At 40.4% G+C, this 23888-nt stretch overlaps 1 long non-coding RNA gene across 1 annotated transcript; it reads left to right on the top strand.

Annotated features, from left to right (window-relative positions):
* The first annotated feature begins 12148 nt into the window (after positions 1 to 12148).
* Positions 12149 to 20602, top strand: LOC144668351 (uncharacterized). Its single transcript, XR_013573481.1, has 3 exons — positions 12149 to 12375; positions 19443 to 19584; positions 20436 to 20602. It is a non-coding gene; the product is annotated as an uncharacterized LOC144668351 (long non-coding RNA).
* Positions 20603 to 23888: the final 3286 nt, after the last annotated feature.

The raw sequence follows: 23888 nt of genomic DNA, 5'->3' as shown, positions 1-23888 counted from the left end.
AATAAATAAAAATTATTTGTATATTATAATCCCAACTATCAAAAGAGGAGACTGTGCTAATTGACAAATTACTTTAAACTTGACAACAAAAAAAGGAAGTAAGATTCATGCAGTACCATCCATCCAGTGATACCCATGTTTATTTCTCAGAAATCAAAGGTTTGATATCAGTAGAAGACCAACTGGAAAAGATAACGGTGCAATGGAACTTTGAAGGTCATATTAAGAGGAAACATTGTAGGAATCTGGCTTGTACTCCCTTGAAATTAGAAAGCTTAGGGGTAGGCAAGTTGAGTTGGCAAAATGTTAAAAGAATTTAATAAGGTTGTTACAGAGAAAGTATTTCCTCGTGCGGACGAAATCAAGAATGGGACATAATCTTAAAATTAGAGTTAGGGTATTCAGTAGCTACTGTCAGACAGTACCTGGAGTAATGTGAGCAGTTCTGGGCACCACACCTTAGAAAGGATATATTGACCTTTGAGGGAGTGCATCATGGATTTAACAGAATTATACCTGGACTCCAAAGGTTAAATAGCAAGCAGAGATTACACAAGTTTGAGTTTTATTCCCTGGAATTTAGAAAGTTCAGAGGTGATTTGATTGAAATTTTCGAGGTATTAAGGGGAACAGGTAGGGTAGATCGAGAGAAACTATTCCTGCTGGTTGGGCAGTCTAGGATGATCTGAAAATTTGAGCCAGACATTTCAGGAGTAAAATTTCTTCCACACAGAAAGGGTGGTGGATATTTGGAACTCTCTTCAGCAAATGGCAATTGCTACTAGATCAATTGTTAATTCTAAAGCTGAGACTGTATTTTTTTTATCAAAGGTATTAAAGGATATGGGGCAAAGGTGGGTACGTGGAGTTAGACCGCAGATCAGCCATGATCTCACTGAATAGCAGAACAAGCTTAGGGGCTAAATAGCCAACTCCTGTTTCTGTGTGCAAAATCTGGAAGCACATTTTCCACACTAAGGCCAGTAGAAATCTAAAACCCTCTCCTCAAAAGGCTGTGCAATGTAGAACTATTGAGGTTTTGAACGCTGAGATAGATAGTGTTTTGTTTGATAAGGATGTCAAGAGCTACGAGGCAAAGTAGGATAAATTGAGTTTAGATGCAGAGGAGCCATGAACAGTGGAGCAACTAAGGGTTGAATGGCCTTTTCCTGTTCTAAATGCTCCTATGTTCCGAACTATAGCAAACTACAAATAATGCACATCAAACTCAGATTTGAACAATATTTTATGTTCTTTTTGCTTCTAATGATAGAATGAATGATAATCCCATCACCTCTTTTCAATCACTAATGGATCTCCCATGGCACAGAGCATGATAGGTTGAAGGTTATGTTGTTTAAGATGGACAGAACATTATAACCCACAATATATGATTCTACTCTTAAAATGTTGCCATTTACAGCCGTGTGTGTCCTCCTAAGGCCATAAGAGATAGTTGCTGTGCTTTTCAGGTCAATTAAAGGCTCTTTGCAGATGCTAAGGTCAATTAGACATCAGGCCGACATTTTTTTAACACATAATTCAGTGTGCCAGCTGAAATGTGACAGATTTAAACAAGGATTAGATGCACTATATAACATATATTTCACTGGCAGATTGAGATCTGTGAACAAAGACTAATTGATGTGCTTAGTGAAATATCCATGGAGCTGCTATCATCTCATCAGGAGTGGTGCAATCAGGCAACATTCTGTCCATTCACATAATCCACCTGATGCTTCACTGCTTGGTGCAGTCCAATTGGGATGTCAGTGGGCAGTGATCTTTCAGTTCTAAAAGCAAATATTATACCAACTCATTTAATAGAAAGGAGTCAATCATATCTACGTTATGTAAATTATAGCTTATTCAAGCTTAATTAGACTATTCAAATCTTTCTTCAAGGTTCCAAATTTTTTTAAAAATCAGTCTTTAGGACATCATATTGTGCCCATGTGCTGCCCAGAAATAGAACAATTTTATGATCAGACATTAATGATTTTAATGATTTTTGACAACTCAACAAAAAAGGTTTAGACACAGTTTTGCAAATCATTAGAAAGCTCATTAAAAATTGACAGTAATTATGACTGTCTACATGAAAACCAGTTACCCAAAGATAGGATTTTTTGAGAAGATCTTTCACCTGTTATGGCACAGCGGATGGTAAATGCTGAGCTGCTCAAATCCCAGAGGGAAACTTGAAACAGCTTCCACAATTGTTTTACAATTTTTATTTTCATGTTGAGATGTGTGCCTTGAGTTCAGTTGTAATATGACCACCGAGACTTAGAGGTTTTCTACAAAACTAAATTAAATATTTATTAATAAAAGAATTGATTTAAGCACATACATAGGTTTACAGATTACTAATATGATAACTCCTAGCTCCCCAAATTAACCCAGCTCTCAGTTACACCTCCGTTAAGGCAACAGTAAAACAACACAGGCCTGAATCTTCTGGTCGGTGAGCGGGGGGCGGCCCCTGCTCGCCAACGCGTAAAAATGACATGCGGTGACGTCGGGCATGCGTCCGATGTCACCGCATGTCATTCCGATCTTCAGTTGGGCGGGCACGCACCAGAATCGGCTGCGCACCCGCCGAACTGTCAAAGGCCTATTAAGGCCATTTAAAAACGGCTCCAATCGATTAACAGGGCTGCCCGTCCAACCTTAAGGTTGGCGGGCAAGCGAACAGCCCAAGCGGCATTCGCATTTATCATGAAACCTCATCCGCGAGCAGGATGAGGTTTCATGAAGTGTTTATAAAATGAATAAATTTTTAACTTAAAATTCATTGACATGTCCCAGCTCATGTGACACTGTCACATGAAGGCACATGTCTTAAAATTTTTTTTTTCTTTATTTAAATTTTTCAAAATCAAACTAATCTCCCTGAGGCAGCTCTGTGCCCCGACTCAGCCTCCTCTCCCTGCCCGCACAGGGAGCGCTCAGCGCTTCCAGGTGCACGTCACGCTGAGCGGGCCTTAATTGGCCCGCCCATGTAAAATGGCGGTGCGCAGCCGATCGCGGGCAGCAATCAGCTGCGCACCTGCCCACGCTCAGTCCCGCTCAGCTCTCCCAATGGGGAGAAAATTCTCCCCATTCATTTCAATAGACCCAGGCAAAGCACACAATGGACAATGATATTTAAAATTAATTCTCTTAGCTTTGGTTCCTATGGGCAGCAGCTTAGTACATAGAGGCTGAAGGCTTTTCACACTTGTTAGATCTTAAAATGCCTTCTTTCCTTACACATAACGTCATCTCCTTTATACATGTTTCTCCCACTTTTTAATGTAAATCCCATTGTTCCAATCTGTCTTTGCAACTTTACTTTTTCCTTAATATAAATACTTCATAGCACTCATATTACCACTAATCTTTGGGAAAAATAAACACACTGTTTGGCTTAACCTCTTATCCACCTTACCATCTCTTTGAAATTCACTACTCTGGTTTATCTAAAAATGCAAATACTCTTCACACCTCACATTCTTAAACTTCAGCCATGTCTACATATTTAGCATTTCAAACGTAGTTTCCCTTCTGATACATCAAAGCACCCAGACCAGCTGTCTGTAATTCAATTAAAACTCACACACACACACACACACACAGAGAAATTAATCCAAACCCCACTATTAACCTACCTTTACAGTAAATTACAATGATATTATAAAAATCATTATATTTTCACGACACACCTTAAATCTGTAAAGCCAGGAGAAATAAATTAATAAAGGAAAAAGAATTTACAGAATGAAATTAGTACATTTATGAGAATTTATGAGAATGAGTGCTACTCAAAGAACAACAAAAGGTAATAGCATGGCATAGGGAATAGCATAACACTTCATAGTCACTGCATGTTCCTTTTTTTCAGACTCGTGCACATACAAGCCCATGTCTTTGGCATAATTCTCTTCAAAATTATTTATTTTTATCATATGGTCTGCACTGCCTATTTATCTTATCCTGCAAAAAAAGCATGGATTTTTCCTATAGACTTTTATAAATCTTATAAGTATTGAATTGTTTATCCAATTGAAACCTGGCTCCAATTTGTTAATGGCCTTTATAATGCTTAATGTAAGGTATCATTGTTTTGCTAGCAGATTATATAAGTTTAAATATTCAAAACTTTTGTGCTCAGTTGTACGAGTTGATCGGCTGACTTTACAGAAGTCAGATGTGATGGGTGGTCACAATTTAAAATGATCATTTTGTATCTTTTTATCATAGACATTTGATTCAAACATTTACTGATTGTGACAGTATAAAGGAGTTGAATTAACAGCAATTGAAATCTTCTTTAACCAAGGGCAAGGTTTTTCAGAGGATGGGATTTCCCAACCTGCCACTCAGAGTCACGGGGAAAGCACCCCACTGATACCAGCTGCCCCCGCAGCCATTTAACGCTTGATGGGGCATTCATTGGCTAAGGGCAAGGCTTCCACCCCCATCTAGGGAGGAAGTCTCACCTGCCTGCCAATTGAATGGTCGGCAGCCCAGTAGCGCAAGATTCAAGCGCTGGGCACTGCTGGGTTTACAGCCTGTCCCTGAAGAAAGGGCACTAATGGAGAGCAGACTGAAGGTAAGTCCGGAGTATTGGCAGTGGCTGACTGGCAGGCAGGCCCCAGTGAAGGGAGTTGGGGGACTAGGTTTAAGAGGCCGGGCTGGCAAGGCTAAAGGGGGGTATGATCTAGGGATGGTGCCTCTGATGGGTACAGGGGATGCCCAAAGATGGTACCCCCCACCCCCCCTCCGTTGCCCGACACCAGCCTGCACAGCTAAAGCTGCCAGGCTACCCGCTCGGCAGGAGCCATAAGCCTCGCCCTGCCGCAGATAAAATAGGGCAGGATGAGGCACTTAAGTGGCCATTAATATGGGCAGGCAGACCAGATACTTCCACCGTCCCCTCTAAAATGGGGGACAGGTTGGGGCAGCTGGGTAGGCAGTGGACAGGCATTTTACAACCCCTCCTGCCTTCAAACCCACAGGCATGGATCAGTAAAATTCCACCCCAAGAGTACTCTAGCTTCAACTCTGTGAAAACAAATTCAGTTTTCCAGTTAAACTGAATCAGTTCTCCAAAGTGCCCCCTTCAAGCCATGTCAGGAATACTTGCTATTTAAAAAAATCTATCAAAGATGTCAAATTTGCTACTAATCCTTTCAACTGGTTGCTTTTAAAGGTGCCTTAATGGCAAGGCTCCATTAGTACCATAATACTGCATATCATGATCAGTAATGCTACCTTTACATTCTTGCACAATGTATTTCTTTTAAACTGCGATTGTGAAGAAAAATAAATAAAGCTCAGTACACATAAACGATTAAGTGTTAAACATCCACAGTGTTGTGCAGTACAGCTAAGCACAAAAACGTAGAATTTATATTCAAAGCAAGCTTTGGCTTCTGCATCAAAAACTGAAAATTAATCAGGTATCCTAAAAATAATGAGAGCATTTTATGTTCTACTTGCTGATTTGAATTTGGTGCACCTTTGAATGCTTATTTTATGCCATTAATTGATGTGTAAATCAGGTTCCATGACATCAGAAAGCTTCAGTCACCTCAGGTTATCATTGTAATACCACAATGACAGCCAGAATGCCTACAGTATGTAACAGAATATGTGCAGATATTAAGTGCAATGAAATGGATTATAACATATCAAGACAAGTTTGCACAAACACAGTTGCAACAGAGAAGATAAGTTATTGCTGTCAAGTCTGAAGAAGCAAATGTAATTGTATATGTTGTACTTGCTACTTTTTACAGTGAAATCTGTAGGCCGGTATGAATGGACACACATTATTAATAACATGCACTCTAAAACAAACTTGATAAATCATTTTTGAAAGCTTTGACTGTCTGTGCACACAGTTAATGGAAACCTGAAAAGAAACACGCATATGCACTTTTGGTAGATCTGGCCATCGTTCTTTGCCATACTTCACTAGATTCTCAGTATGAAAAATTGACGTTAAGTTTCAAAGTATAAAAGAAGCCCAAAATCAGGTCTGAGGCTGTAGCATGTATTGCTAATGAGTCTAATTACTACCATCAGAAAGCTGTTAAATTATAGATCTTTCGGCTAGGTTTGCAATGAGCCATATTTGTATCTGAAGTGAGCTGCAATACATATACATATATATATATATATACACATACATACATATGCACATATATATAGTATGTATGTATGTATATATAGTATATATAATATATATAAAACATTGCCTCTTCATTTTTATGGTATGATATATAGTATAATTTGTATGTGTATGTTATATATATATATATATATATATAATGCGTATATATTCCTTTCCCTATCATCAGCTCTTGTTTTACAGAATTTACAGTACACTAATACACCTCTTGAATTACAGGTAGGCAGTTAAAGCAGTGGTTAGATTTTATGGCAGGTACAGTAATGTTCATAATAGTATATCCATAAAGATGTAGTTTCAGTTTTTATACCTTTTTATATAGCATGAAGCCAATTAAGATGTTTCACTCTGTGACTTGGCAATAGTGAAACGATTTTAAAATATTAATTTTATTGAAACTGTTTTGCATTTTAATCTGTATTTTCATTCTGCATGGTATCAGAAAAGCCAGTTCTGAAAACAATGGGAGCTTTGGCAGTTTCTATCTTCTAAAGCAAACTGTGTTTCAGCTCATTTTCCTTAAATTAAGTGATTTGACTTTTTGCGACCAACATTTTAACTGACCCTGTGGCTAATTACAAAATCATTTTAGTTTAACTGAAACCACCCAAATGTTTCTATCTCAGTTTGTGCTATGAGATTTTCAACATGGCACCCTCCACAAAGAAGTAAAAGGTAGATCTCATTGCTCTGTGGGAAATACTGAAGCACATCCACACTTACAATAGATCCAATTAGGGAGTCTCTTTCATTCAAAACATAACATTTATCCTGTTTTGTTCCTTTAACTACAATAAAATCTTGATGTAATTGTCATTTATGGCTGTATTATTTATTTGGTTGTCAACCCCATGAAGTATATAGGTAGCTGTAACTGTGGAATAACATCAAGATCAGTTCCATCTTCAGTGTCTTTGCCCTCAATTAGCAGCTCAGAAAAAAAAACCCTTAAAATGATGATTTAGTTTGAATAGCCTTAAAAGCTAAGATTGTGACATATCGGCTTTGCACTCATGAAAACAATTCATTATATAAACGTGGTTATAAATTGTTGATGTTAAAAAATATATTAAAAATAATTTGGTTCGTGCCCATTGAATTACAACTGCAAACAACATGTAGAAAACTTTTTTTTAAGAAGTTCCCTGGCGTACAGCTGAAGTTCACATATCACCTGTTTAATGTTAGCAGAGAGCTAACTGCCCCATCCACTTGAACATTAAAAAGGAACCATCATTGGGATAATGCTGAGCATTTTCTCTGAGTGAACTGTAATGCAGATCAGCACTATAATTTAGATTTGCCAGTCCTGCATCACTGTAAACAAAGCATTGTTCTCAAACCTAAGGTACAACTGTTTCCTTTCTTTCCATGGGATTTAATGAAAGCTGTTATCTCCATGAATGATGTTTCAATGTGGAGAAATAATAGATTGCTATACTGAAGATATTGATAATTTTTAATCTCTTGTGCTTTATTTTTAATCAAAATGATTGTGATTTGAAATACAGTCTGATGAAACTAAGTTGCCCCACAGAAATGAATTATCCAGTAAATTGAATGAAACAGCATAAATAATATGGAAAGGGACCAATGCAGTACTTTAAAAATGAATTATCAGATAATTCAAATTAAGTGACATTGAATTAAGCATAGAATGTATTATTGAATTGGAGTGCTGAAAGTTTTTATTAGCTCAATGACTAACTGTAAAATTATCTTGTCTCTGTCCCTGTAATGGGTCAAATAATTTAGAATGAAAGAAGGAACAGAGCAGGTGAAACTGAAATATTTGACACATCAGGAAAGTAGCTTTCTAATCGTTTGCTTCCTTTGTATCTATTGGGATTAAATATTTCACAAGGGTACACATATGGTTTTTTCTGAATCAAGTGCCACATTTGATATTTTTTCTGAACCAAAAGGTTATTTTGCTTTAAAAAGGCAATTAAATATTTAAAATGTTTTATTTGCATTGGCGTTCATCTTTCTATAGAAATTGAGAACGGAAAATGCAGACTTTATCCTTCAGTTTATTGGTCATTCCAATAAAATTATATCTAAATATGATCAGTGGTGGCGTCTGTCATTTAATATTTGAAGAAATGTCAGCAAGAGTTGGGTTTATTCTTATATAATAAGTGATCAGGCGCATTCGGCTCTGACACCATTTGACTCTGCGATGGGCAGAAATGGTTATTTTGCGAATTGCGAAGCTGTCCAAGTTGAAATGCAAAGGTGCTTAAAAGGAACCCGCATTATCATTCTAACAATCCTGAGAATTGGATGTGAAAGACTATTGAATCAGGATAGATTTTATGACAAGGAGACTAGCTGAGCCCCTCCACGTGACCTGAAATAATTTCTGCTGATCTTTCAATATCTTCAGAAGCTATTAAGCGCTGAATAATATCCGGCAAATTCCCGAACAACATTTATGTTTCGGAATATTAATAGTTATATGCCTCGCCACTTGAAGGGTGGGGCGTGAAAATGCGAAATGGGGGCAAGAGAACTCCCTTTCTTGGGGCCCAAGAAGTAAATGATGATTAACAGGGTAGAATTCGCGGCCAATCGATCCGATGTAGAAATTGCGTTATTTACCAGAAAATTCCGCTTTCCACCTGCTGTACTTCTATGAGTCCAATTTGGGCGCATTACAGGACAAATCAAGACAGAAACAAACATTCCTGTAAGTAGGCGCTGTAGATTACACGTGTTTAAAAAGAAGCCTAGTCATACCTGCTCCAATGAGGACGCTAGATAAATATTTGTGGTGGATAAATTAGTACAGTGAAATCTCTATTTGTCCTGGTCTTTTACGCGAAAGCTTTACGTTACTCATTAAACCTATTTTCTGTAGCCTGTGGGTACATTTTAAGAGATAGAGAATATCTATGGAAAATGGATGTTTGTAGGATGGCAGTCCAAGCATTAATTTGCCACACCAACGTCCCCAGGTGTAAACTGTGATGAAATTCTCGACATTAAAGGCCTTATTTCATATTCTGGATAAGTTGGACTGTTTTAAGGTTTTTAGAAGGAGAAAGTCTGAGAGTGTAATCATAAATGGGAGGGGGAGTTATGATTATGATGATGTGATAGTAAATTTTTACAGCTTACTGACAAATCAATGAGTCACTTTCAGGTCAGTTTCATTAATTGGCAACGATTCCGCCTCAATATATCCCTGCAGCTAAGATACTACTTCAATGAAATTGACAAAGAAATGGAGGGGGTGGGGGGAGTGTGGGGGGGGGTGGTGGTGAGGTTTTGTTCAAATCCACTCCCGTCTCCAGAAGAGCTGAATGAACTTTAAACGTGACATTGGTCGGGGGGGTGGAGTGGAATCCCTGTTATCTATTGTTTGCGAAAAGTGCGTTTGCTTGCCAAAAGAATACGATGGTGCAACTATACCGACATCTTGAAATCGAAATCTGGGTGATGCCTTCCCAGAGTACTCGGCGCAAGCTTTACATAGGCAAATTTCCGAGGCTGTCCAAATTCTGTAAAGTGCCAGGCGTTTAACATTTGAACTTTGTCGCCTTTCTCTGGCACCATTGGGGTTGTCCTGGGGTCGCTGACCCTCCTGGTTACAGATCAGCTGCCTTGAAACGTTAATTGAATGACAGATGGTCAGCTTAGTCCAGCCATAAGCTTCAACTAAGCAAGGCTGCAGTTAAACCCTAAGATCATCAGAAAGAGCAAAGCACCTATGATCTTCTCAAAACACAGCCTCGCTGCAATTCTCGATCAATGGGGGCTGCGTTACGTTCCGAATGAATTAGATTCCAACATTATTCGAAATAAAAATGGATTACAATGTTGCTAAGGTGTGCTTTTATAGCCCTAGTGATTTTCGTGGCATTAACAAAACGACCACTGGGGCTGTTCGCCAAATACCACCCTTATGATGCAAAACAGGCTTTTAAGAATTTCCCCTGATCATTTAGACAAGCGGGATGGAGAGACGGCGCTCGGTAGGGAATGTTAGCTGCTTAATCACTGCGTAAGGCAGAGAGAGAGTGAACCCTCGAAATTAAACTGGCAAAGTGGGACCGAACACAAACATGTGGAGCTCGAAAGAGAAAACAGCCCTGCTGTCGATTGCACATTTCTATTCATGGTGGCTACCTGCTTTGAAATACATTTTCCAAGAACGTTACTGTCTGAATAGGGCCCCAACGATTTTATTTCAAAAGATTGGGAAATGCAGGATTAATATGGATTGATTCCCGCAATGGCTTTTTTGTTCTCAGGATTTAAAAGTTTCCTGTGTTTTTTTTTATATATATAGGAAAAATGCTCGTTTTTATAGGAAACCCGGCGACCTCATCATATTCAAAACACCCGCACATCCCCTGCAAGCGGCTGGGAAACAGAGTTTGCTGCTTAATGATCTGGGGACCTGCGCAAGTGCAATTTTAAAGAAGGTGGCGGATCAATAAAAACATCCTTTTCGGCCAGAATGCCCCCTTCCTCCCTCCTTCCCTCCGCTCCCCTCACAGTGGCCGGGGGTTTACACCCCTCACCCCACCCCACCCCCACCCACCCCCAAAACAAAACCCCCCCGATCGAAAATCTTCATTTCCGGGTTGGAAAAGAATATCCAAATCATCGTCAATGATCATTATAGCCGCAAACCCTTAAAACGGACACCCCTTGTATCCTGTTAGCACACCCAGCCAAGCCCACCGATCTGACATCCGGATTGTTAGATGATTTCAGAGAAGGGTCAGGAGGGGGCAATTTTAACCTATAGCAATCGGAACAGATTGTGCGTTGCGACAATCAAAACCATGTATTTCTCCCCACCCCCACCCACCCACCTCCCCCTTGAGCCAGTGAAAGGTTGGTCCAGGTATAGCTGACATAAGGCACTGGTGTATATATGCCTAACCCGGTAAAACACAGCAAGATAGCTGTCCTCGGTTGAATTTTTCCATCTATTGATTGGTGAAGGTTCGGATTTGGAGGTAGCAGGGTGGGAATGCCCCCCACCCACCCCAGGGTGGAGGTGTTGGGTGGGGACAGCCCTGATGCCCAAATGCTTGGCTTCTCTAACTGCAAGCATTTCGCTTGTTCTCCGCCAATGCCTAAAACACTCATTACAGCCCACCAAATCAGACCTGCAGAATAATAATTGTGTTAACAGGGCTGATCAACCTCACACTGAGTGGGGAGGGCGGGTGCAAGCAATCGCAAGGCCAGCTCTTTCTCCTTCTCTTTTTAATTAACAAGAATTTAAACCCCTGCATCACTAGACAGATACATCTGGACTAATACAGAGATAGCTGACATCAGCTTCCGTTCGCGGGGGCAGCCTCGGATCGAACCTTTCGATTGCAACTGAAACAATTTGCATACTGATTCCCTTTCATAGTCATCGAGATACATAACAACCCAGGGCTATTGAAATGCAAGTAGCATCTGCAAATTGCCAGGATATCGTAAGCCCTAACGAACTACCTACCCCGCGACCAGAGATGGAGGCTGTACCGGCATTCGGTTGATTTTATTTTGTTATTTTTCGGCGACCGTTTCGAGAAAGCGAGACCGAGAGAAAGGGTGTGTGTATGTGTGTGTGTATGTGTATGTGTTGGGTTGAGTGGGGGTGTCTCATCTTTCTCCTGAGCTCCTGAGGACGAGCCAGAGGGGACTGGAGATTACCCTGGGCCGGAGACCCAATGGCTAGATACTCCAGCTGACTGCAGGCGATCCCAGGACGAGTTGCTGTTAAACTTTCCTATTTTAAGCTAAAGAAGAGAGAGAATTAAAAAAAAACGGCCCAGGAAGCAAACAGCAAATTTGATTCCCCCTCTCCCCCTCCCACCACCCCCTCCCCCCCTCCCCCAATTGAAATTATGCAGATATATTTTGCTTGGGGCATATACGAGATCTGGCTGGCCCGTGGATGTTTATCAGATGCATCATGCCAAACCAAAACTGCAAATAATGCCTTTTTGCACGGATTTCGGTAAGTGTATCTGAATGCAGCGCTAAAGTCAGAATTGGAAAATCCAAGGGGCACGGTTATCACCAGCCATCGGCCACATCCCAGTGACATTTGGCACCCCGCTGTGTTTGGAGTGGACATGCAGACCAGCTCCTAAATCCTGCGAGGGTTGAGGCATGTGTCACGGGAGCGGAGGACCTGCAACATCACACTTCTGTTCAGGACGTGAGGAGACAAGGCAAGGTTCAACCCTCGTAAATATCTGTCAACATCCGGGCGGGGGAGAGGAAGAATGTCCAACTGAGAATATATTTTGGTGTGATCTGAGATGGAGGTGTTTGGAGAAAAAAAAGAAGGGACGTTAGGCAGTACTTTTTTTTTAACTGCAGTTTGCCAAAAAAAACTAAACAGCTTGTGTATGTCCGAAATCAAGAACTTGGCAATTTATAATTAGAAACTTTTGACCAAAAAAATGTGTTGAAACTTGAAGAAGCAGTTCGGCTGTTTGTGGTGACTGTGCAATTGAGCAGCTCTGAGTACTTCTGACATGTTTCAATAAATGTAATTCATTAACTCTAGTCCCCGTTTTCACTTGGCAACAGAGCAAACTTTTTTTCTGAATGGTTAAAAACAGGAAGTGACGTGCTAGATCCCAGCCTTTAATATTTCATATATTTCAGAGAATTGGAGAGTACTTCAGTACATAAATTACAACGTATTTCGTGTAGAGCACTTGTAATGCCTTGTGACCACACATAATGTTCAATTTCCACGGTATCTTGTTCATATTTCCTTATTCATTAAAACACAGTAATTTAGTTTATTGGTGACAGATGAACCTCATTTATCTGAAACTATTCATTACAACTATATTATTGATAAATATGGAACTGTTAGGATAGCGTCATCGTGAACCGAGATTCACAAACCAACTCATTAAGATGAAGTGCTATATACCATGCAAATCTGAATAGCATAGGCCATTGCCTACAGTTGACTGTTCAAAAATGGAACACAATTATTTATGCTTGTCAAACTGGCAGAGATTTTCCTTACAATCATATTCATTCCATCCACCCCGGTTGCATTTACAATTTGCAAACATGATGTTTGGTTATATATTTGCTGTTTGGTCCTCGGCTAAAGGACATTGAAATGTAAAGCTGTTAAGGATTGTTGCATGTTTGTGTGTGAATCCAGTATTTGTGTAGTTTAATGGATTTTCTAAACAGTAGCATCTACCTTCGATGTATGAACATTTCCATGTAAAAATTTCAAAGCACATTTGGCAGTTAATCAGCGATTGTGGGTTGTTTGAGTGAACCGTTCGGTACACACGTAGGTGTATTTCCTTTTTAAAGTGGGGCATACTGGTTATGAAAACAGGCTTCATAAAGATTATGTCTAATATCTTAAGACATTTTACAATGTATAATAAAACGCATTCAATATGTTAACTGAATAGAAAAGATGCAGGAATATTTATACAGCACTGTCTATAGTCGGTACGTCTCAAATCTGTTTAAAAGGCGGGTTCTGATGCTAACCTATTTGCTCCTTTACTAAGATCTGAGCAGGGTTTTTAAGTTCTGTAATTCTATCATTAATTGTGCTACTGCTCATTAGAGGTATACAGTGTTAAGATCTATCAGCACGTTAAGAATTAAGTGTTTTACAGTTCCTTGGCCATTTAGAATGCTGTGCAATTCTTCAACTTGCTAAATTCTTCATGGAATATAGTGCTACTATTTTTTGAGTCCCAGGGGCTGATGGCCATTGTTGTGGATGGGGCTTGAAAACATATTTTGAATCATAAAGGGACGAATAGCTGCCGACTGGCATGCTAGTGTCAATGGTAGCGATGACATAAATGTCAAAGTTCGATGTTCAGTTGTTTCCGATTTTCACAATACATTATTTACCCAATGGCTAATGGATGCAGTAAAAGATAATAGAACATTCGGAGTTTTTAATATTTGATTTTGTGGAACAAAAATAACGCTAATTAAATATAGCAGTTCGGCGATGCGAGGGGGTTCAAACGCCTCTCTCTGACTGAGGTGCAATAGGAAAACTTTGCCACTCTCACTGTCAGATGCGCAGTCGTTAATGGTGTTATGTAAGACCTGCTTCGTTATTTGATGAGAGGGAGTGCGCTACTTTGAAGGAGGAGGTTGATTCCATGTCTCCTATGTAATTGCAGTGGGATGACAACTGGTCTGCATTGGCTGAGAAATGGAAGTGAAGCAACAAATGAGCTGTGTATTCCCGTGGAAAAAAATGATAACGAACCCAAGTGCTAAATGAAAATATGCTCCATTGTTACCTAAAATTGCCTTGCACTTATACAGAAAAATGAATATCCAGTTATCACTGGAAGCCTGTCTGTTGTAACTAAACCAATTCAAAAAGCATTGAATTGTCTAGTGCAACAGTATGGAAAGCTGAAAAACATTAGTCCCTTTAATTGATTGAGGAGCTGGAGTTTTCGATTTTGCTATAGTTGCACATCCTTTAGTATTTCTGTGCGGTAAAGCCGCAAAGACGTTTATATTGATAATTACAGATTGATTGACGTGGGGTTTCACGTCTCTTTGAGCTACAATCCCGTTGAAAACTTACATATAGTTTCTTCGCAAGATAACATTATAAACTAAGGATCGAGCTGATACAAAGAGATAAGGCCAGCTATAGTAACTGCCACATTTACTGTGATTATATTTACAACTAGCGTTGAGATAACAGGATCACTGGGGGTGATGGCGAGGAATGATTTTTTTGTGCAATCCGATCTGCATGGGTCAATTTACCATGAACATGAGGACTGTGTTGATGTAAAGGAGAGAGCGAGAAAACACCTCCACGTAATTACCTTGCTGCATATGTTCGTGCTGGATTTCATGGTGTTATGTAACAGCTTTTGTTCACACACCTTTTTTCTTTGATTTAACCCTTTGGTTGCTGGCTGCTAATGGCCACATCACATTGTTTATTGGCGAATTGGCATTATTTTTTCTCTCGAAAGGCTGGGGTTAATTCATTGTGTAAGCAGTTTACCTTCCTACCAATAGCATTACTCGGCCTTCTCTTGCTGTTTAAACCCACACACGTACAAACGCCATTCATTAATCTGGGTTTAGTCTAACTAACCCTAACTGGTTTCTTTAAGTGACCGAAGTTCACGCCCTCACTGTTTCGCCTGCGTTGTAATACAAGCAGCTTTGCTTTTTTGTGCTATCAAACAAAAGGCACTTATTTTATTGTAAGAGAACAGGTCCTATTGTTGGGTATGACATTAAGGGTTGCTTTAATTTTGTTTGTGCCTTCATTTAAAAAGAAAGTTTAGTCCAGTTGTTGACTTATTATAGCTATGTTTGAAAAGCGACACAACTCTTTCATCTGCGGCCCGAATTAATTAGCCTCGTCTAATTTAATAACGAATATCATATTCCAGAAATTGGTTAAGTTCCAAAGCTCTGCAATGTGATTCATTCCCAATAACACGTTGGCACCCTAGAGCATAGCCACAAGGTGGAACATAAGTTGGTGCATTAGATTTCTTACCAACTTGATATATAGGCTGTCAGAATTTTTCATTCTATAACCAATTGCATCGTTTTTACTTCGAATATTTAATTAGTAATTAATTTACACGGGTCACTAGTTTAGCTCTTCTTTTAGGAGGAAGCCTCGTTATTGCTGTGTGCTATTGAAATGATTGTGCTATTGTTATTTATGGCTGTTTCGTCAGTTACATTTTTTTGTCCCTTATGGTGCCTGACCTTGATGTGCCCCATTAATTTGTTTTGATTTGGTGCATAAGGTAGAGGGGGTCGTTATGAAAGACGTGCAGAAGCCTGGTTTGCTCATGACTTTCTCCAGGAGCATGCTAATTTCGGAAAATGAATGCCCTCGGACCCTTCACACCCCCCAAGCCGAACATACTTTCAATCTGTGGGCACTCGCTATTCGCAAACGTTATACTAAGCAGCCGTCAGCACCAATTAACCCTCGCCTTTCTGCAGAGCTCGGTTCTGCTTAAATTTGATTTTAAAACTATGCACGAGTGTGGCCAAAACAACAGCAGTTGCGGGCGCACGGTAATTTTCGTTTGTGTATTGTCAATGCTGGGTGCTTGACTCGAATAATTCTTTGTAAAATTACTCCACCCGTTTTACAGTCACCGGACATTTCGTTTACTTTTCGATGCCCAATAACATTATGATGCAACGTTTAGGATCATGTGCAAATTAAATCATAGGCAGTGGCTCAGGAAGTTTAATAAAGGGATGAGCAGGGGTATCTGGACCGGGATTGTAGACTTGGTAATCAGGTAGCGAGGTGTTTTTTTCATCGTTCTTTTTCTAAGTTTGTTTAAAGTGCTTTGTTTTTTGGTCTATTCGTTCAGGAAAAGTAAACTTCAGCTCTAGTTATCCAGTGACACATTTCTTGCCCCATTATCAGTACACACCCAGCTTTACATTCCTCTATTGCTAAGGGGGGGAAGACATTTAAAATAGATGATATTCGACTTTGGGTAATGGTAGTTTACAATGGTGCAGGCTCATTTTAATATTTATATTTTAAATAAACGAGTGAAGCAGATTTTTCGTTACCAGCGTTTCTTCTCACACGCGGTTAGCCCATTATACCAAGCCCATTGTATAAAATTGAAAAATCAGCGGCGCTTTAAATTCTTAAATCCGTGTGTTGTCATTTAGATTTCGTTATATAAATACCATACTTTGACAACTTTTGCAGGGTTGCACGTTGTGGAATTTAAGAGTTCCGTGAAATTGGAGGCATGTCATCCATTCCCCCAGAATTTTGAACTTGTTTTTTTTATTCGAGGTTTCATTTCAGAGCTGTGTAAAAATATTTTTTTCAATATTCCCATAATTGGGACACCAATTGGATTTAACCCGTGGGAACCGTTCCTCAAATTATTTCGGACGTCTGTAACTTGGACATTATGGACCCATTATCAGCAACGTTTAAACTGAAAATAACCCGTGTTCCCTCCCTCATTTAAATTTCCAAACCAATGCAACTTTTCTTCCCCCTAGAGCCTCTCGTTTCTTTCGAAGAATTAATTCAGCTCGGTGCAATCAAGACTCAAAAATGTAAATGTTACACGAGTCAAGAGAGACCTTGAAAGCTGCATTCATAAAAAGCTGATTGCTTTTTATTTTGAGAAAGTACACTGACAGAATTTCGGCAAACGGAACCATGAAAACTCAGATATACACAAATATTACTGCTAGCTCTTTTTTAATTTTCAAATACTATGATTTTAGCGAATAAAATGCATCAGTGTCATGAAATCTACTTCCAAATCAGATACCAGGAAACGCTATTACTGTTTGAATTCCTTAAATATTTCATTGACAATTCCTTTTCAAAGCAAAATATTACTTAAGCGAGGGGAAAAAAAAGTTAACGGCATATAATCAGTGAATGGCGATAAATAATATATTTAATAGATTAGATAGCACTGACATTAATAACAAAACTTTTGTAAATTACTTCGATAAATATAGCATAAACATTTTCACCAAAGAGCAAGGTTAAGTCTCAATGTTTCGAACATTAGGATTAGGACTCTTGGGTTAATGTCACCAAAATATTTATTTCTGTAAAACTAAGAAGAAATTAGGCCTGATCATTATTGCTCTGGAGTTCCTTAACCGCTATAATATTAGACTCTTTTTGTAAGTTGTTGTTAAAAATAGTTTAAACATCACAAAGAAATACTGTTTTCTTGTAACACTTCGCATTGATCTTATCACAGTTAGGGTCACTTGAAATCCTTACTATTTACAATTAGTCGTTATTCTAAACATTTTTCTGCCATGTTTCCAATGTTGCAGCAGCTGATATACAGCAAGTTACCTGTTTTAATCCTGATGATTGTGGCTTTACTTTCTTATTTATTTTAGAGTATCAAGTAATTTACATGCCTGCTATCAATAACACTGTCATTTGCAGGCTTCCAATACGCGAGTTTCATATTATTGATCCTTAAAGCTGTTAATCTCTGACATGCAAGACATGGAATAATTTTCGCATTATAGAAGGCTGTAATAATTTGAAATCATATTTGAAGCCTCGCAGACTCTATTTCAACCTAAAATGACCAAAGGCGCCTAATTAATAATTTGAAACAAGAAGACATTAGAGTGTAAATATTTAATGGGGACAACTCCGCTTGCTTTGCAAATTGTTCATAAAATGAAAAATAAGGGGAGATAATGTGCATGAGCATGTGCAATAACTTCTGTTGAGCTGCAGTCTACATTAGTGGTGTTTGGGAACGATTACTCTGCAGTCAATAACTGATCTACCTGGGCATTTACTCCTATGCATTCCTTTTATACTTAAGCCCCACTGCAATACGAACGATGCGTTTGTACTGTGTTTGCTTCTAATCGCCCTCCATGTTGTTGGTAGCACCGGAAACCACCTTCTTGCCCCATTACTTAGTGTAGCATTAAAGTGTGATTCTCCAGCCCTCCCACCGCCAAGGTAGGAGGCCTAATTAAAACATGTTAATTCGAGCTCCTGCCCATCACGTTGATTTTTTTTTTTTGCGAATATCCAGCTATAGTTTTTTTGTGTGCAAGGTTGGAGTGGAAACAGAAATGAAAGTGAAACACTTGTTACCAGTTATAAAATAGTGAGCAAACACAATTCAGTAGAACTTGCGCGTGAAAGGTTTTAATGAATCATATATAAAACTGATTTATAAAAAAAAAAGATACAAGAGTTTCTGGAATAGCTTAAAAGTAAAAGAAATGAAGTCTGAAAGCAGAGGCGAACACTGGATATTTTTTCGGAATGTGCCGGTAAAAAGCCAATGTGTGCATTTCAGGTTTGACGGTGGAGTGCCAAAATGGTTGATACTGCTATGATAATTTGACAATGAAATTTGAAATGATAACAATATAACGTAACATTTCACACTCGTGCGGAACTCATTTTGAAACAAATCACCCACCCACAGAATGAGGGGACCTGTTCGTTTTTAATACAAATGCATGTGTGACGACATATTAATAACATGGGGCTTTACACCAATTAATCCCCACTAAATTAATTGTCACACGCCTTTCTCTCTCTCTCGTGCTATTCTTCCTGTCTGCTGGTCTCGCGGTCGAGCTTTTCTAGTGTAAAGAAGTACCATCGGCTCACGACCATTTTATCCATTTTAATTCAGTCACAAAACATATGCGACAAACTCGCGTTCTAACACGAATAAGATTTGCTTGGGTGAATCTCAACAAAAGTCTAATTTTCCCTTTACAGGCTGCAGGGACATAAGTGTGAATGAAAAATATCGACCAGTATGAGAATATGAACAGATGCAGTTTCAGCGCGAGGATTGGCCTCTGGTTTGCTCCGGGAAGTACATCTCGCAATGTTCATTAAAAATACTTACCCATCGTCAGTACGTACATTCTCATTTAAAGCTGAGCATTGTAAATCTATTAATTTAAATCGGGCGATATAAGAGTATCATTCTCAACGTAATTATCAGAATCTGATGTCAGTTTATACCTTCCCTTACCAGAATGGGCAATTAAAGGTGCTCTGTTTACTTTTAAAAGATTTAAAACACGGTAAGGATTTTGGCTGGCGTTCAAAACAGTTAGCAATACCAACAGTTTCGAAATCTCATTAATTCATCAACTTAAGAGATATTTGCAATGGGCGGCAGGTCTGCTTCTTTGCAGCCTGCTGACGCTGAACTGAAATGCTGGCCTGTGTTCATATTCTTCTAACAATCGCATAACATATGTTTCAAGACTAAAATATACATTTGCTGTGCAGCACAACAACGCCTGTAAAACTTTCAGAGCGTCGTTAATTATCCCGCTGCTAATTTCAGGAGCATTTGTTTTGAGCCGCTCGTTGACACTCATGTTCGGCTTCCGAGAGAGATCTCCAATAGGAAATAGCCAATCTGTAACAAAATTATATGTTGTTTTAATTTTTTAAAAGTTGAATTCTTATTAATACAGCATTTGCTCTGATTGTTATTATAGTACATGTGCTTTGCTGAGTGTGTTTACATGCAGTAATTAGTTTTAATTCGCTAAAATTCATCGGGTTTGGTTTATTTCTTGCAATTTTTTTTTTCGACTGACAGATGTGTGTTTTTTTGTAACTAAGTCGGTTCCAAGAAGCTCAACAGGCGAAAGTATTAAAAAAAAAGTCTCCGGTTTAATCTGTTGAAACGGCAGCTGTTGGCTCTTGGAGTCTTCAAGCTTCACCTTTGACATGTCCCTTTTCAATCAGGACAGACCTCCAGCAACTGACCACTGCAAACACCATAAAAGAAGGGCAAGAAGACGCCTGTTCAAGATGCAGCTTAAATTTACCCAGAACAGTCCTTTTAACGTTTTGTTGGAATAACTAATGCCAGCCTTTAGATCGTGGTCTGTGCCTTGTTAATTTCAAATATGCTGTCCCACCGACCCCCCCACCCCCAGCAACCCCAACACCCGCCACCAACCCCAACCCCCCCCCCTCCACTAACCCCAATCCCTCCACCAACCCCACCCCCCCACCAACCCCAACCTTCCCCCCCCCACTAACCCCAACCACCCCCACTAACCCCAACCATCCCCACTAACCCCAATCCTCCACCAACACCATCGGCCCCACTAACCCCAGCCCCCCGACAACCCCAACCTCCCCCCCCACTAACCCCAACCACCCCCACAAACCCCAGCCCCCCCCACCAACCCCATCCTCCCCACCAACCCCAACCCCAACCCCCCCAACAACTCCAACCACCCCCACTAACCCCAACTACCCCCACTAACCCCAATCCCTCCACCAACGCCATCGCCCCACCAACCCCAGCCCCCACCAACCCCATCCCCCCACCAACCCCAACCCCCCAACAACTCCAACCACCCCCACTAACCCCAACTACCCCACTAACCCCAATCCCTCCACCAACCCCATCCCCCCACCAACCCCAACACCCCCACATACCCCAACCCATCCAACAACTCCAATCCCCAACAACCCCAAACCCCCCACCCAACCCCAACTCCCCCGCTAACCCCAACCCCCCCACTAACCCCAACCCACTTCCACCATCCCCAAACTCCCCCAACAACCCCAACACCCTCACCCAACCCCAACCCATCCCCGCCAACCCCAATCCCCCCACCAACCCCGAAACCCCAACCCCAACTGACCCACCATCCCCAACACCCCACCCAACCACAACCCACCCCCGCCAACCCCAATTCTCCATCAACCCCAACCCCCCAACCCCAACCCACCCGCCAACCCCAATTCCCCATCAACCCCAACCCCCCAACCCCAACCCACCCGCCAACCCCAACCCCCGCACCAACCACAGCCTCCCACCTACCTGATCCCCCCACCAACCACAACCCCCTCAACAACCCCAACTTACCTCCCAACCCTAACCCCCTACCAACCCCAATCCCCCCACCAATCCCAATCCGCCCACGAACCCCAACCCCCCACTAACCACAACCCAACCCCAACCCCACCAACCCTAACCCCCACCCCACCAACCACAATCCACTCCCACCCCAATACTCATACAATCACTTCGGGTAATTTTTCAGTGTAATAATACACACACATTCTATTTTAGGAATTAAATCAATGCAACAAGTAATGAATTTATATTCATATTTTGTTGCAATCTAATATAAGATGACTTGTTAAACCCAATGTTCCCATGAAGCTTATCTTCTTGTTGAATACTTCAACTATTGATCGAAATTTAGAAACACAAAACAAAACCTATCGGTGTAACTCTGGTGTAAGCCAATTTATGCCAAAGTCTGTCCATAAGCAAATTGCTTTTAGATTCCAATATTTCTATCATATCGTACTGACAGGGTTATATGCCAGTCTGGTTAAGTACAACTTTGGTCCACCTGCTCTATTGCATCGAGTAAGATTCCACTATATTAGTAAAATCAATAACCAGAATACAGGCTATTAATTGATAAAACTTCTGTTCATGAATATTTGAAACATGGCAAAGTAATGGTTGTCCTTAACAGTGATTATTTCATTGTTCCCGAAGATGCATTTCAAATAACCGATGAAAACAGTTGCTGCTAAACCACTCGTGCCCTATAGGATAATGACTTAATGATATGAATGATGTAATTATCCATCTCAATGCTGAGTGGGGTTTCATTAAACAGATAATATAACAGGTACATTGTTACTACACTGATTTGTTTTACATCCCGTTCATCTGTTTGTTGTGAATGTTTTGTTTGTTAATGTTATGTTCAGTATTTTGCCATGTCATTATTGCCATCATAGTTATAGTTCTCATCTTGAAATAAAATAGCGATTGATTGATTCCCGCTCGTGGATTATCTGTACAAGGGGTTTCTGACAATAATTCGCCATTTTCCCCGTTTATACCATCATTCGACGCTACGCTATCCAATCAATTTGCCCAATTTCATGTAGATGTGTTCGGATTCAGTCAAATATCATAATCTATTATGTCATAATTCCGTCCCTCCCGCGGCTCGCCTGCGAGAACAGAGCCACATTTTCCAAAACACTTGTCTAGCCTCATCCGTTATTGTTAATCTTAGAACAATGGGCACATCTGTCCCGTTTTTTTTTGCTCAGCACCTTATCAGGCCAGTGTTTAAACAACAACAGTGGCATGTGTCAGCGTGCGTCCTCTTTAGAAATAAAGCCCATTGCTTCCACCGTAATTTAAACACGTATTTATTTTAATTGTTTGCCGATAAGAATCGACGTTATATTTTTAAGGGAATCCAGGCCATTGCGAGAAAACTATTGCCGACCTATAAATAAACCCCTGGCTCAGAGCTTCCCCCCACCCACCCCCTTCCATTTAATTTGTTTGCCAATTTTGTTGCACTGTAGTCGTCAGAAGTGACTTGTGTGGTTAATTAAATCTACATCATCTCCTTTTGTTGGCCTATCCAAGCCCAGTTTATTGATCAAACATATATTATACAAATTTAGCTAAACATGTTGCAACCAGTTTTTTTTTGACTGCACTTAAACCTGCGTCATGTTACTTGAATTTTCAGTCGCTCTGTCCGCCTCCTGACCAGCTGCTGGGTGATAGCAACCCGAGTGTTCCTATTTTTTTTTTGCAGACATTTCCCCCTCACCACATCTCCGCCCCTCACAAGCCAAGAAAAAGGCAACTAAATGGCCCACGGTTTGCGGTTTCAATTCCAGCCTGAGCTACAGTGGAGCCGGCATGACATCAACTTAATTTCCCCCATGGAGGAAGAGGAGTCAAGAACGGGGTTCAGTGATTGTGTGTGTGTGTGTGTGTGGAGTTAACGGGTCCTGGCATCTGAGAAGCAAGTGCATCTTAACGGGGATGGTGCCTGCTTTGGAGTTGATCCCAGGTCTGGTAACGACACCCTCTCTCACTCCTCCCCCTCCTTTAAAATTGGCTGCCTGTCCATTTCGGGTCAGTTTTAATAAATTCCTAATCAATTGAAGCAGTCTGCACGGGCTAATTGATAAATAAGTCAGACTGCACACGTTTTAAGAATAAAATGGTCAAACTGCGAAAGTTGGCAGCGAGAGAGAGCCATTGTTTAAGATGCAGCGTTTAATACAGGAATGTGTGTTTGTGGAGGGGGGGTTTGTGTGTGTGTGTGGTTGGGGGGTGGGGGGGGTGAGGAAGTGGTGCTGGGAGAGGGGGTGGGGGAGGCGGTGCAATGTGAGGCTCGGAGT

This window comes from Cetorhinus maximus, chromosome 26 (genome assembly GCF_964194155.1).
Source record: "Cetorhinus maximus chromosome 26, sCetMax3.hap1.1, whole genome shotgun sequence".
Lineage (NCBI taxonomy): Eukaryota > Metazoa > Chordata > Chondrichthyes > Lamniformes > Cetorhinidae > Cetorhinus > Cetorhinus maximus.
This window is presented reverse-complemented; position numbering and strand designations above follow the sequence as displayed.